Genomic DNA, 13,942 nt, shown 5'->3' on the forward strand with positions numbered 1-13,942 from the left:
GAACAGTTAGTTCAGGACAAGGGCATGCAACTGGCAGTAACAGTTATTTTAGGACCAAGAACAGCAGCTGCAATAACGGTGACTTCAGGTCCCAGGACTGCAGCTGCAGTGGCAGTTACTTCAGAACCAAGGACAGCAGTTGCAACTAGAAAAGCAGCTCCTGCAGAAACTGCGTGGGCTCGCTGAAAACACCCGCGTATAGCATATGATGTAGAGTAGAAAATGTATTTAAGCAGAATGTGCATTTGAAGGTACAGAAACGTCAATGGAATATACATTTCAACGCATTAATATGCTTAACAAAAATTGTATTGAATAGAATACTTTATACGTGTACAAAAAGTTCAAATAGAATCAGCATTTCAGTGGAATAACTTTAAAAGTCCAAAAAGTTTGGTAAAGCACTACTAAGCATTAGGTAAGCATTAGTAAATATTTAATTCATCATGAATTCATCATTTGTATAGCATTATTCATACATTACTAAGCATTAGTTTGAGTATGAATACGTGTTTATAAAACGTGTATTAACTCATTCACTGCCAAGGACGTGTTTGACGTGGTTTTCGAGTGACCATTTTCCCCCTCAAGTCAAACAGATCCAGGAGATCATTATAATGAATGTAAAAAATAAAAATACAACTTTTTTTTTTTTAAGTGTAAAAATGTGTAAGGCTGAACATGTTGAAGTTTGAGCAAAATTTTAGCACAAAGTATTTGGAAGTAGTAGGAGGGGTAAAACAAAAAGTGTACGGAATTTAGAATAAATTAATATAAAGCGGGAAGAACTAGTGTGTGCTCGCTGCAGCGAGCCCACAATAACAGTTAATTCAGGACCAAGGACAGCAGCTACAGTGACAGTTACTTCAGAACAATGGACAGCAGCCACAGATTTCTCTCTGTCTAGAGATGCACGTATCTTGCTTTTAGCCGCAGTTTGGGTCAATCAAATATAATTATTTGATTTAATTAAATAGCAGATCTACAAGCTCACAACGTGTCGCGATGCGACACGTTGTGAGCTTGTAGATCAGCTATTTAATTAATATTGGATAAACCGCGCTTGAATAATACGGGAATTGAATTAATGATATCTATCTATAGGCCTATTATAGCTTTAAAAAAAAGCACAAAATGTCGGTGTGCCTGCGTTTGTAGTGTTACGTCATTTTCCATCGGGCACAAATTAGCCGCCTACAACACGTTGCTTTGCCGGCAAGGGGTCCTTCCATTTCCAAACAACAACAGTGGACCGCAGCTAGAGTGAGCGAGAAACGTAATGGAGGATTTAAAACAAAATAAAAAAAGAAGGGAGGAATAAAAGTTTGGAAGTGATTGAAGTTCTTAACCCTGGTGGCGACTATGTCATATGAAAAGTTGTGACGTGAGAAAGTGATTGAAAACAGAGGGCTTGCTGTTACCATGGCTATGTATACAGTCACTACATGGGTGATCGCGACAGTGGTGAGTGAATTATTTATAAGAAAACTAACGTCAGGGAAATAATCATTATTTGACATGCGGATGATGCGGTCGGTGCGGATCTATAAATAGATTGATATAATTAATGCGGTTGGATGGCGGATGGATAATGAACGTGTACACACGGTTTCGAGTGACGAAAAAGCCCGTCCACGCATCTCTAGTCTGTACTATATTCAGGGCCTCTCTCTCTCTCTCTCTCTCTCTCTCTCTCTCTCTCTCTCTCTCTCTCTCTCTCTCTCTCTCTTGCTATCTTCCCCCCACCCGGTCACTCCAATTAAAACCATTGTAATAAAGAAGTCATGTCATCAAGTCATCTTCAAACAGTTTAATGAGCCATTTAGGAAGGCTGCAGGCAGGCCTCCACAAAGCGGCTTTGAGCACAGCTATCTTGCAAGGGTGGAAGAAGTGCTCTTTTACTTTTTTACTCTTTTATTTAAAGCTAACTTTCCTGTTTTACCCCGCATTCGAAACCAGGTCTCATGCACAAGTGCTGAAACGTTTACCTCTGAGCTAATAGAGCCTGCCTGCTGGTCAGAAACACGATTGTGTCAAAGGTCGAGTCCACAGACACAGGATCTATTGTATAAGTTGTATTAAGTTATATTGTATTAACATACTCTACCATACAGATTGTACTAAATAAAAACGAACATAATACAGCTTTAGGTCAAATATGCAATACCACATGAAGAAATACTCTATTCATATGTTAATGTCTTGCACTGTACAATTGACTTAATAAAATACAAATATGAAAGTATATGCAATATACTTCCCATATGTACCATTTCTCATTTTTTTCTAAATACTTCTAAATGTGTCAAAATATTTTTTTTAGATAGCAGCTCTAATATCTCAAACATTAATAATCTAAATCTGCAAAGCTAGTCACTAAAGTTCTCAAATAATTTGAGTGAAGTAAAAAGTGCAATATTTGCCTCTGAGATTTATTTGCAGACACTACTAATTGAATTGCCTCGCACAGTGATTTCAATACCCGGCCTAATATAATGTGTTAAAGAGGAATTGTCTGTTGTCAAATGGTTTGAATTGAATACGTTTACTCTCAATATGCAAACATGCTACTTCATGATATTTAGTAATTCCAAAATCCCAAAAGATAAATCTAGGATTTGTATTGATGGTTCAGACATGTGCCAGGTTCCACATACTAAATTCTTGGGTGTCATTATAGATGATCATTTAAACTGGAAACAACATGTTGATACTTAAGAGGTCTATGAAGATGCTTGGTATATTGAGAAAAATCGGTCAACTGGTTCATCCTTCGTCTCATTTAACTCTTTATTATAGTACATTTTCATCCCATATTAATTACTGTAATATTGTTTGGGCTGCTACATATCCATCACATCTAACCGCACATTACCGATCAAAAGAGGTTTTTTGAATATGATTTATCAGTCTATTAGACATGAGCCATCTGCACCTATCTTGATCAAATATTCATTGCTGTCTATAGACACAAAAAAAACAATCCTGTTTATGCTCAAATAAAAACAATGCAAAGAAGACATTTCCAATTATTTTCATAATTGTTTGTTTTTGTTTTACTTCTGATATTCACTCCTACGCAACGAGACAGAGACATGACTGTAATAAACCCTTTTGCCGTGCTTCAAAACATACCTTTTTCATAAAATATAGAGGCCCTCAGTATGCTGAACTCTCTAGACATTGTTTTCTTCCTCACTGTAGTCTATATGGTTTAGTTCTGATGTGTAATTCTTACTCATTTGTCATTTTCTTTTCTGTGCAATGTTTGTGTTTTTGTTTCTTTATCGCACTGCTGGTCCCCTTTTACTAGCTTGTTGTTCTTAATGAACTTTTAATGTATGCTTTTTAATGATCTCTTCTATTAAGGAAAGAATTCTAAGTAAGCCTGTTGGCGTCTTCCTTTTCGTCCACAATAACTTGTTTTATTTTGACATGTATTGTTTCTATTTTGTATCACAATGTGCTAATAAGTTAAACTGAACTAATGAAGCAGAAGTATAATTTATCAAAAAATGGAAATATTCACGTAAAATAAGAGTACCTCTAAATAAACTATACTCTTTACTAGGTCTAGTATTTCCCTGTATGGGGCCCTATTTTGGGCTGAATTTGCTATACCCACTTGGGGATTTAGCATGGCGCAAGGGGCGTTCCCGTGCTAAAGTTGTTTATCATCCAACACCAGCCTTATCTCTAAAACACCTTGCACTTAGTGCGCTACCCGTTATGCATAGGTGTGGTTTGGGCATTACATTAATAAAACCAATGTGTGTTATCCCTAGTGCAATATTACGCTCTCTTCCTCTTTTCCCATGGAAGAGCGAAGAGGCAGTCTGACGTTGCCTTGGAATAAAATTATATTTGATACACAGAATTATCACTCACACATTGCTGGTTAAAGAGCATTGGTTCTCAAAGTGGGGTCCAGGGACCCCCAGGGGTCATTTGGTTCCATTTGTACACTCTCAGAGTTAAATTAACATAATGTGTTGCATATGTATATATATATATATATATATATATATATATATATATATATATATATATATATATATATATATATATATATATATATATATATATATATATATATATATATATATATATATATATTTAAAAGAAAAATATTTGCAAAGAATAGCCAATCCACAAGCTTGTAAATCTTTTTACACACAATTTACACACATTTTTTTTTTAAATAAAACATCTTTCATTTATCGTAATTGAGGCAAAAGTTTTAAATAATGGTGACATTGATATGAAGCCCTATAACCCTGTTCATTAAAGGATAATACCTGTTCCTCCAAGGCGTCTGCTCTGCCATTGTCCTTTAATGATACTGGCCTCAATGGCAGCGTCTGTAGAACACCCAGCACAATTAAACTAACTAAAGGCTCTGGGCTGTGTGCGTGCGTGCGTGCGTGCGTGCATGCGTGCGCAGGGCCGCTGACAGGCGGGGCTAAAGGGTACAGATGTCGCCAGCTTTGGGAATGTCGTCCCCCCTCAGGTGAGGGGGGTCCCGCCGTAACAGAGACGTCGCAAATGTATTTATTTATATTTGTGTGGCGAGTGGCGACGACGAGGTCACTGGACGGGGGGGGGGGGGGGGAATCACACAGATGAGCTAGCTACCCATAATCACTGTGTATGCGCGCTGCGTGCGTCGCGAGAGAGAGAGAGAGAGAGAGAGAGAGAGAGAGAGAGAGAGAGGGGGGGGGGGGGGGGGGGTTGCCAGGTAAAGTGTATGTAAAAAGCAAACATTTGCGAAAACCTGCCCTTACAGTATTGATTGATTGATTGAATATTTTATTGGCAGAAAGTACAGTTAAAACACTTTGTCTAAAAGGTCCGTCCAAAAAAGTCCTTGCGGTCTTGTTTCCATTGAGGTCCTTGGTATTCAATTCATAAACATATAATATTCATTGACCGGTTGCTTATTGCTCTTACAGAATACATGGCAACACTAGAAGGGGTCGGGTGAGAAAAGTAAACAGGATTTATGATGAGACAGAAAATAGCATGTTTTCAACTAGAAATTATGAATTTAGGAGATATTTGGACGTTGGAGGGACATCTATTGTGAGTGAGTACAGAATGTTTAATGTGCATAAATGGCCGCCGTGCCTAAGTAAAAGTGCAAAAGTATAAAATGCACTCGTATCAAAAGTAAAAGTACTCATTATGCAGAATGTCCCATTTCAAGTTTTCAAATGTATAAAAACCTTTTGAAAATAGCAGATCTACAAGCTCTGTGAGCTTGTAGAGCTTGTAGATAAGCTCTGTGAGCTTGTAGATCTCTGTGAGCTGTAGATCTCACCCTATAAAGGCTACATCTCGAGTAAAAGTACTCACAAGGACTGGAGTACTTTTACTTTTGTTACTCAAAGTACATTTTTATACCAATACTTTTGTACCTTTACTGAAATACATTTTGAATTGACTTTTACTTGTAAGGGAGCATTTATACATTGCAGTATTTATACTTTTACTTAAGTAAAACATGAGAATACTTTTTCCACCACTGGTTATGAACAGAACTGACTATATATTGGCTTGAGGTGGCTAAAGTGGCCAACGCGAAATCGCGCAGACACCCGACTTAATGTTTTGAGGTAAGAAATAATAATAAATTAATTCAAAAACCGAGAAAAACCCGAATAAAATAATAAGAAATTAATAAATAACCGAATTAAAACCGAAAAAAAAATCGCGCGCACGCACTTCGTGCGCGAGGATTCGCCTCATGCACGCGCGCTTCGCGCGTGCATGAGGCATGGGGGGGCCCACTTTCAAAAAACCTGTCCCCCCACCCAAGAATCCTGTCCTCAGCCCTGTTCGTGCGTGCGAGAGAGCGAGAGAGAGAGAGAGGGAGAGAAAAGGAAGGAAAGAGTGGTATAGTCCCTCTGTCTCTCCAAATGTTCCAGTTTTATGTTTTTATGATGTTAAATATGTTGCAAAATCTTTGAAGTTGAGTCTTATGGCGCTTGGATGGCACAGGGGTACTGCACTTGTACTGTAATGCTATGCACTGTAAAACAAAATAATAATAATAATAATTTGTTGTGACACGTTGTGAACTTGGGCTATTTTCAGTGAAGAGATTTGGTGTAAAGGGAAAAAAAGGAGGGGGCTAAGTACCCCAGGGCGGCAGTAGTGGCTTAGGACTAGGAGGTATATACTGTAGTTCCTGAAAAGTCGAAAAGTTCCAGATTCGATCCTCTATGGCCTTTTGTCTTGTTTGAGGTAAGAAAGATCCAAATGACATCATTTACTTCTGCAAATTAAACTCTTTAACAATGTGAATATATCCCTAGTTTATATTTTCAAAACAATCCTTTAGTGGACGTTTAATTATTGTTCCAAATGGGGCGAAAGACAGAAGGCTGGGATGGTAAATTCACAGAGAGAGAGAGAGAGAGAGAGAGAGAGAGAGAGAGAGAGAGAGAGAGAGAGAGAGAGAGAGAGAGAGAGAGAGAGAGAGAGAGAGAGATGAACTGGGAAGACATACATGGAAAAGAAAGAGCTATTGTAAGTGTCTGCTCAGTCTTGATGCGAGACAAGGATACTGCCGACTATGCCAGCTACAGTCTATTCCAGAGAGGGGGAGGTGAGGTTTCTAGTCATGAAATGTGAGCAGATGTAAACTCACGCTACTCGTTTGTGGCCTTTTGAATAATTTAATGCAATTGCACTGTACAGTAACTCATAATGCCTCGTGTGTCATCTAATACTCGTTAGGACTGGCAGCTTACAGATCCCTTAAGGCTCGCTCCATGTGTCTTTTGTGCGGTCTCTGAGCTGGTAGGTGAACGGGCCGGGATAAGTATGGATGTCCGTAGCTCTTTATGAGCCATTATGCACGGCCAAGTCACAGTGAAATCATCAGTGTTCATTTAACTCTGATGTTAATTAACGCAGTAGCAGGTTCCATACACTAGTGGTTCTCAAAGTGGGGTCTGGGGACTCGCATGGGTCCTTGAGAGGGTTCCAGGGGGTCCCCAGTCATATTATTTAATATGGTATAAAAATCAGGTTACCAATCAGGTTACATGTTCATGACGCCATGTACCGCACATGCATTTTAGTCAAAAGCCTCAATCAATCAATCAATCAATCAATCAATTTCCAGTTGGCTGCCGAAACAACACAATTAAGTTTCTATCAATCAGATCTCATCTAATCTGATCTTGTCTCGTCTCGTCTCATCTCGTGTCATTTCATCTCTCGTTATCCTATTTGTAAAAAGAAAAGCATTGTAACTATACTGACCCGTTTAACATCCTCCTACCATCAACTCCAGCAAACGCAGCTCCTCTTCTGGTTTTGTCACCGCTGCGAACCGTTTTAGCGCCGGCCGCCCTCGCCTGACACAATAGGCGGGATATGCCCCCCTCCCCCCAGCCGAAATTCTGATTAACTCATTAAAAAACTACCGAATGTATAATTGATGCACAATTATGCAAATGTTATTACATTTTCATATCCTTTCTCCGAGCAGAATTAAATACATCATATTGAAACTTTAATTATTTACAAGCGTGGAGATGTAGTTTAATGCGTGAGAGAGAGAGAGAGAGAGAGAGAGAGAGAGAGAGAGAGAGAGAGAGAGAGAGAGAGAGAGAGAGAGAGAGAGAGAGAGAGAGAGAGAGGGTTGATTCACACTGCTGTGACCTCTTGAGTGGATTTAAATGTGGCCACGTATTGTCTGAGACGGGGTTGAGGAATCAATCTAGCATAGCGTGGAATGAACAGGCCATGGGGACATGGGTGATAAACGCTATTTCATGGCGAGTGTGAATGCGTGACGGCGTCTCCATGCGGGCCATTCACTGGGTTGTTGTTAACACTGATCTGTTCTGCATTCACTGGGTTCAGTGATGGAAAATAACTACGTACATTTTGCTCTAGTGCCGTGCTCAAGTACGATTCTGAGGTGTTTTTGCTTTACTTGAGCACACATTGCACCTGAGTTAGGTCATCATGATGTCTGACCTCCCCCTCCGCACGCACGCACGCACGCACGCACGCACGCACGCACGCACGCACGCACGCACGCACGCACGCACACTCACAGTAAATTTGTTTTACTATACTAGCAAAAATCATCAAAATGTTAGGACAGCATTGGAAATAGCCGATCTACAAGCTCACATGTCTATTTTTCGTTTAGTGAACTCAACGAAAGGCAACCGTAACCCCTAAACTTATAACCTCTATAAATGTAATGCATAGTCCTAACCATAACCATTACCATCCTGAGTCATTTCCTAATTGTATGCCATAAAGTAAAACAACCATTTCACTTCGTCCCCACGATGTCTGTTTCTCAAATTCTACTGCACTTTTGACGACATCTGGCGCTTACAAGTAGTCTATAGCAATACAGGCACACATGTGCACGAGCACACGCACGCACGCACGCACGCACGCACGCACGCACGCACGCACGCACGCACGCACGCACACACACACACACACACACACACACACACACACACACACACACACACACACACACACACACACACACACACACACACACACGTGCCTTTTCCTGTCCACACAGTAAATCCACTTATTATTACATATTGATTTTACGGGGGACATTTCCTTTAGAATTCACTGCTGTTGACATGAGGGATGGTCCGGTACAACTGAAGGCATTTGTTTTTTTATTAAATTGTATACATTAGCACATCAACTTCCCATTCAATCCGGGAACGCATCGTCACTTTAGATTTCTTTGGCTATTAAAAAATAGCAGATATACAAGCTCATAGCGCGGCACGAGTGCTGCGCTATGAGCTTGTATATCTGAAAAAAAAAGAATTAAATTGTGAACATTTGTGAATCTTTGAATATACTGTATATGTCTTCTAAATCTAATAAACAGTTTTTTGAAAAACCTTATGTTGCTATATTAGTGGTGCTCCAACTTTTTCATGTCAAGGACCCCCAAAATGATATGTATTTGGCCGCAGACCCCAATCGCAGACCCCAATCTCAAAATATGTTGTTCCAGGGACCCCCAGAAGCACAGACCGGAGTTAAAAATGTCCACTTTAAAACATAATACGTATATATATATATTCACAGATTTGCACACATTTTTCAAACATAGCCCAAGAAATCCTAAAATGACACAGATGCGTTCCCGCCGGTCTTAAAGGGTTAAACAATCAAAAGGGTTAGGCAATCGTCATGTACTGTAGATCCTGTCTGTCTGTCTGTCTGTCCACCACTCTCTTTCTAGGGTGAGCAGGGAGGGAACAAAAACATAAACATTACATAAGCCTGTCAAAGAGAACATAAAAATCAAATAAAAAAATCAAGATACCTATCCGTTTGCATTGTGTTCAGCTCTCTGCCAGCCGTGGATGTATCTTTTCACCTGTCGCCATGACAACCGGGCGGCCTAGAGGGTGTATAACTTGATCAGCCAGATTGAATTAGCAGGCATGGGGGATTAGATTACATTTGAATAGATGTGATTACATTAGAGGTAGATTAGCTTGGTGGCGTTATTAGCTTGGGATGGGTCGGCGCAGACCGTGTGTCCCAGGCAATCAGTGCCGCAGTGCTATAGGACAGTGGTTCTCAAAGTAGGGTCTGAGGACCCCCCGGGGGTCCTTTGGGGGGGTCGCAGGGGGTCCTCAGCTAAATTACCACTTTAATCCTATGTACATCGGCTATTTAAAAAAACTGAAAACTAAAAAAGACGATCTACAAGCTCAGAACACGTTGCGATGCAACTCGTTCTGAGCTTGTAGATCTGCTATTCTCAAAACATCTTGAAAAAGAAAAGTCATTTCATGTAGACATTATTCTTGTGAAATATCATGTCCATAAAGCTCGCACTGTTCGAACCTATCAACCATTGAGGTGCAGCAAACACGTCCATGTACAGCAACGTAACTTGCCCTTGTACCGTGCTTCTTTTTTTCAGTTATTCTCTCCATTTTGACAGTTTTTCATCTTTTCTTTGTTTTGTAAAAGGGTAGGCAAAGAAAGCTATGCCTTCAAACTATACCTTTTTGGTCAGAAATGTGGTTATATTTTTGTTTTGTTTAAACAAAAATGTTTGTACTATATTCTGATAATAATCATTGCTAGGGTTGTCCGATATTGGCTTTTTTACCGATAACCGATATACCGATATTGTCCAACTCTTAATTACCGATACCGATATCAACCGATACCGATATATGCGGGGATTATTGTGATTAGGGTAAGCTCAAATTTCATATCACACACACCATATACAGTAAGAACTCCTGTAACTTATTTATAAAGCAAAAAAAAAAAAAAAAAAAAAAAAAAAAAAAAAAAATTTTCAAAAACCGATACCGATATTTTCCCGATATCAATTTTTATGCTAATATCGGCCGATAATATCGGGAGGCCGATAAAATCGGACATCCCTAATCATTGCTACAGAGCGTTTGTTCAGTCACAGGGGTCTCTCCAGCTCTTTAGTAAACAGAATATAGTGCACTTTCAGGTAGGTGACAACATTTAAACCAATCAGGAGAGAGCACTGAAAATGCATTTTCTGTTTTAATAAAGAGCTGGAGAGACATGGGAGACTCCTTTTACTGAACAAACACTCTATATCAATGAGTACTATCACAATATATAGCTATTTAACACTTATTACAGCTAAAAAGAATGTTAGTAAAAAGTACGGTCCTTGCAGGAAAAAAGGAAATGTAGCATCCATAAGGTAGACCTGAATAAGGTTCATAACGCTGCGTGTAGATCTCTCAGTGTAATAATAATACAGTGTGTGGGTTCAAAAGGAGAACAAAATGCACTACACAATCACTATGTACTGGCAAAGAGGCATTTTCAGTTTCAGAGACATATTGTCCACGCCGTGGTAAAATGTAACACTTCTGCAAATAACTCATCAGATTTAAAATGTCCTCTAGCCTTAATAATCCCCTCATGATGAGGACTGATAATGATGCACCTTTTGAAAATGACTGAAAAGGTTCACATTAACGGTGCCATACAAAGCATCACATTTGAAAACTGTTGTCTGTCTGTCTGTCTGTCTGCCTGTCTGTCTCTCTGTCTCTCTGTCTCTCTGATTCTCTGCCTCTGCCCACACACACACACACACACACACACACACACACACACACACACACACACACACACACACACACACACACACACACACACACACACACACACACACACACACACACACACACACACACACACACACACACACACAGCCCCACTGCAGGCTAGCAGTGCTGTGTGTCGGACTAGGTCCCCTAGTGATCAGAGGAGAGCTGTGTGTGCGTGTGTGCGTGTGTGCGTGTGTGCGTGTGTGTGTGTGTGTGTGTGTGTGTGTGTGTGAGTGTGCGTACGCACGCAAACTAATATAATCTCTCTCTCTCTCTCTCTCTCTCTCTCTCTCTCTCTCTCCATCTCTCCCCTTCTCTCTCTATCGATCGGGGGAGGGCCGGGTATGAACAAATGGCACTATTAGCAGAACAAGGGGTCCCAGCACGCCACAATAACAGACTGCACATCAATTCAGCCAGTCAATCCAACTGACGCTCTGCTTCAAAACCCTCCCTCCCTCCTTCACACTCCTTCTCTCTCCGTTTACAGCCTTGTTTTTGGAAACACTTCTCTTTGTATGGGATGTCTGCTGTGTACATCATCACGACATCACATCGTTTCAATCACGTTTCGCTTGATTCATTGCATCAACAAGTACTCGATAGACACAGACACTCCACGAAGAACCATCACCTACTAAAGAACCATTGTATTTCTTATGTTCCTCATTATGGCTGTAGAGAACCCTTTTGGTTCTTCAAAGAGCAATTTTGTTATGGTTCTTTCATTTAAATCGTAGCATTATACCCAATTTTGGCCATGTCTTAAAGGGATAGTTCACCCAAAAAAAAAAAAAATCTGTCTATTAGTCACCCAATGGAGACTTGAATGAATGGATATTTTTTAGTTTTTTTTCGCATTCCTAAACCAATAATTTGATGGCCAGCGGACCGGTATAGGCAGCGGTTCCGGTAGGAGACACAAAGGAGTCTCCTACCGGAATCGCTGACCGTCATCAAATTATTGGTATGCGACAAAAGCAAAAAAATATTATTATTATATAATATCATTTTTGGGGGTGAACTATCCCTTTAATATGTGAACATTCGACAAAAATAGCAAATACTGTATATCTTCCGTCTCTGTCGGATGGAAACCTCAGCTTGGAGATCCGCTATGTTTGATGCTTTTGTATGAAGCCGTAGTATGATCAAGTAGGGCATTAATTTTCGACAACACAACAAAAATGGAGATAAGAGGTTTCTGCCCGACAGCAACAATATGCACACACACACACACACACACACACACACTCACACTCACACTCACACTCACACTCACACTCACACTCACACACACACACACAGACACACACACACACACGCTTTTCAACTAGCCAATTCTGCATCTTTGTCTCCAGTGCGAGCGCAGCAACTTTTCCATGGTTACGTGTTGATTTATCGCTAACAATCACTTTGAGTTTGACACGGTGTTTATGTGAAAGCTGATGTGGGCGCTGGCACGCGGGCAGCCCCGGGAAACGCTATACATTAAACTGATGACGTGACCTTATGCTGCGTTCACACTAGCGACGACAGAAGTTACAAAATGACAACGCATGACCGGCCTGCATCGCTGCCGATGGCTGTTGAAGTGTAGGTTCCAGCCAATGAAAAGGGTATGGCTCAGGGGCCAGGGTTGCCAGATCTGCTTATTATAATTTCCCCGCAAGATTTTATTTGAAAATAGCCGATCTGGGGGCACGGTGGCGCAGTCGGTAGCGCTGTCGCCTCACAGCTAGAAGGTCCTGGGTTCGATTCCCGCAGGGGATGCTGTGGGCACTGGGGGGCGTGTTCTCTCCTCCGTGTCATCAGTGCCCATACCCTAGGTGGGGTTGGCGAAAGGGCCTTTCTGTGTGGAGTTTGCATGTTCTCCCTGTGTCTCCTACGGTAGGTACCCTCACAAAAAACATGCAGTAATCCTGGTCACTATACTGCCTCCCCCTGGCCAGCCGGGGCGCCTGATGGAGGGGAAGGGAACTGGTTGGAATAACGTGTTCCTTCCACGCGCTACGTCCAACCAGGGAAACTCTCCCCTGTCAGGTGATGAGAAGGTCAGTTGACTCTCATGCATTGAAGGAGGCATGAGCTCGGCCCTGGCCTCCCTAGGTTGGCAGAGGGAAGGTAGTACCAGGACTTCATAGACAATTGGCACTGGGTTTAAAAAATAGGGTTGCAAAATCGTGGGATAAAAAAAAAAAAAAAAAAGCCGATCTACAAGCTCACAACGCGTCGCATCGCGGCGCGTTGTGAGCTTGTAGATCGGCTATTATTTTTTTATTTATTTTTTTAGCTTGTATATCTGCTATTTTCAAATAGCTATATGTTAAAGTGCACATGTGGCCCATAGTTGCTTCTTTTGGGCTGGTTTTCCTAGACCTGGTTGCTTGTTTCTCTCACAGAATCTGGCAACCCTGTTCAGGGGCAGTAATGGAAAAAAGAACTCACATGTTTACAAAAGTATTGGCATCAAAATATACTTAAAGTACCAAAAGTAAAGGGGCGGCAGCGGCCGCCCCCTAGAGTGGCCGGTAGAGCGCCCGGATGGCAACCACAAGGTTCCCAGTTTGATGCCGGGCTACCCCAGAATTAGTGTCGAACAAGACGTTGAACCCCTAATTGCTCCCAATGAGCAGGTTGGTGTCTTGCATGGTTTCCTCCGCCATCGGTGTGTGTGAATGGGTGAATGTATAATGCACAATCTATGTAAAGCACTTTGGATAAAAGCGCTATATAAATGCACCATTTACCATCTTAAAAGTACTCATGCAGAAAGTTATATATTTCAAAATATTTTCAAA

This window comes from Gymnoscopelus microlampas, assembly GCF_963454915.1.
Source record: "Gymnoscopelus microlampas genome assembly, chromosome: 22".
In the NCBI taxonomy this organism is placed as follows: Eukaryota; Metazoa; Chordata; class Actinopteri; order Myctophiformes; family Myctophidae; genus Gymnoscopelus; species Gymnoscopelus microlampas.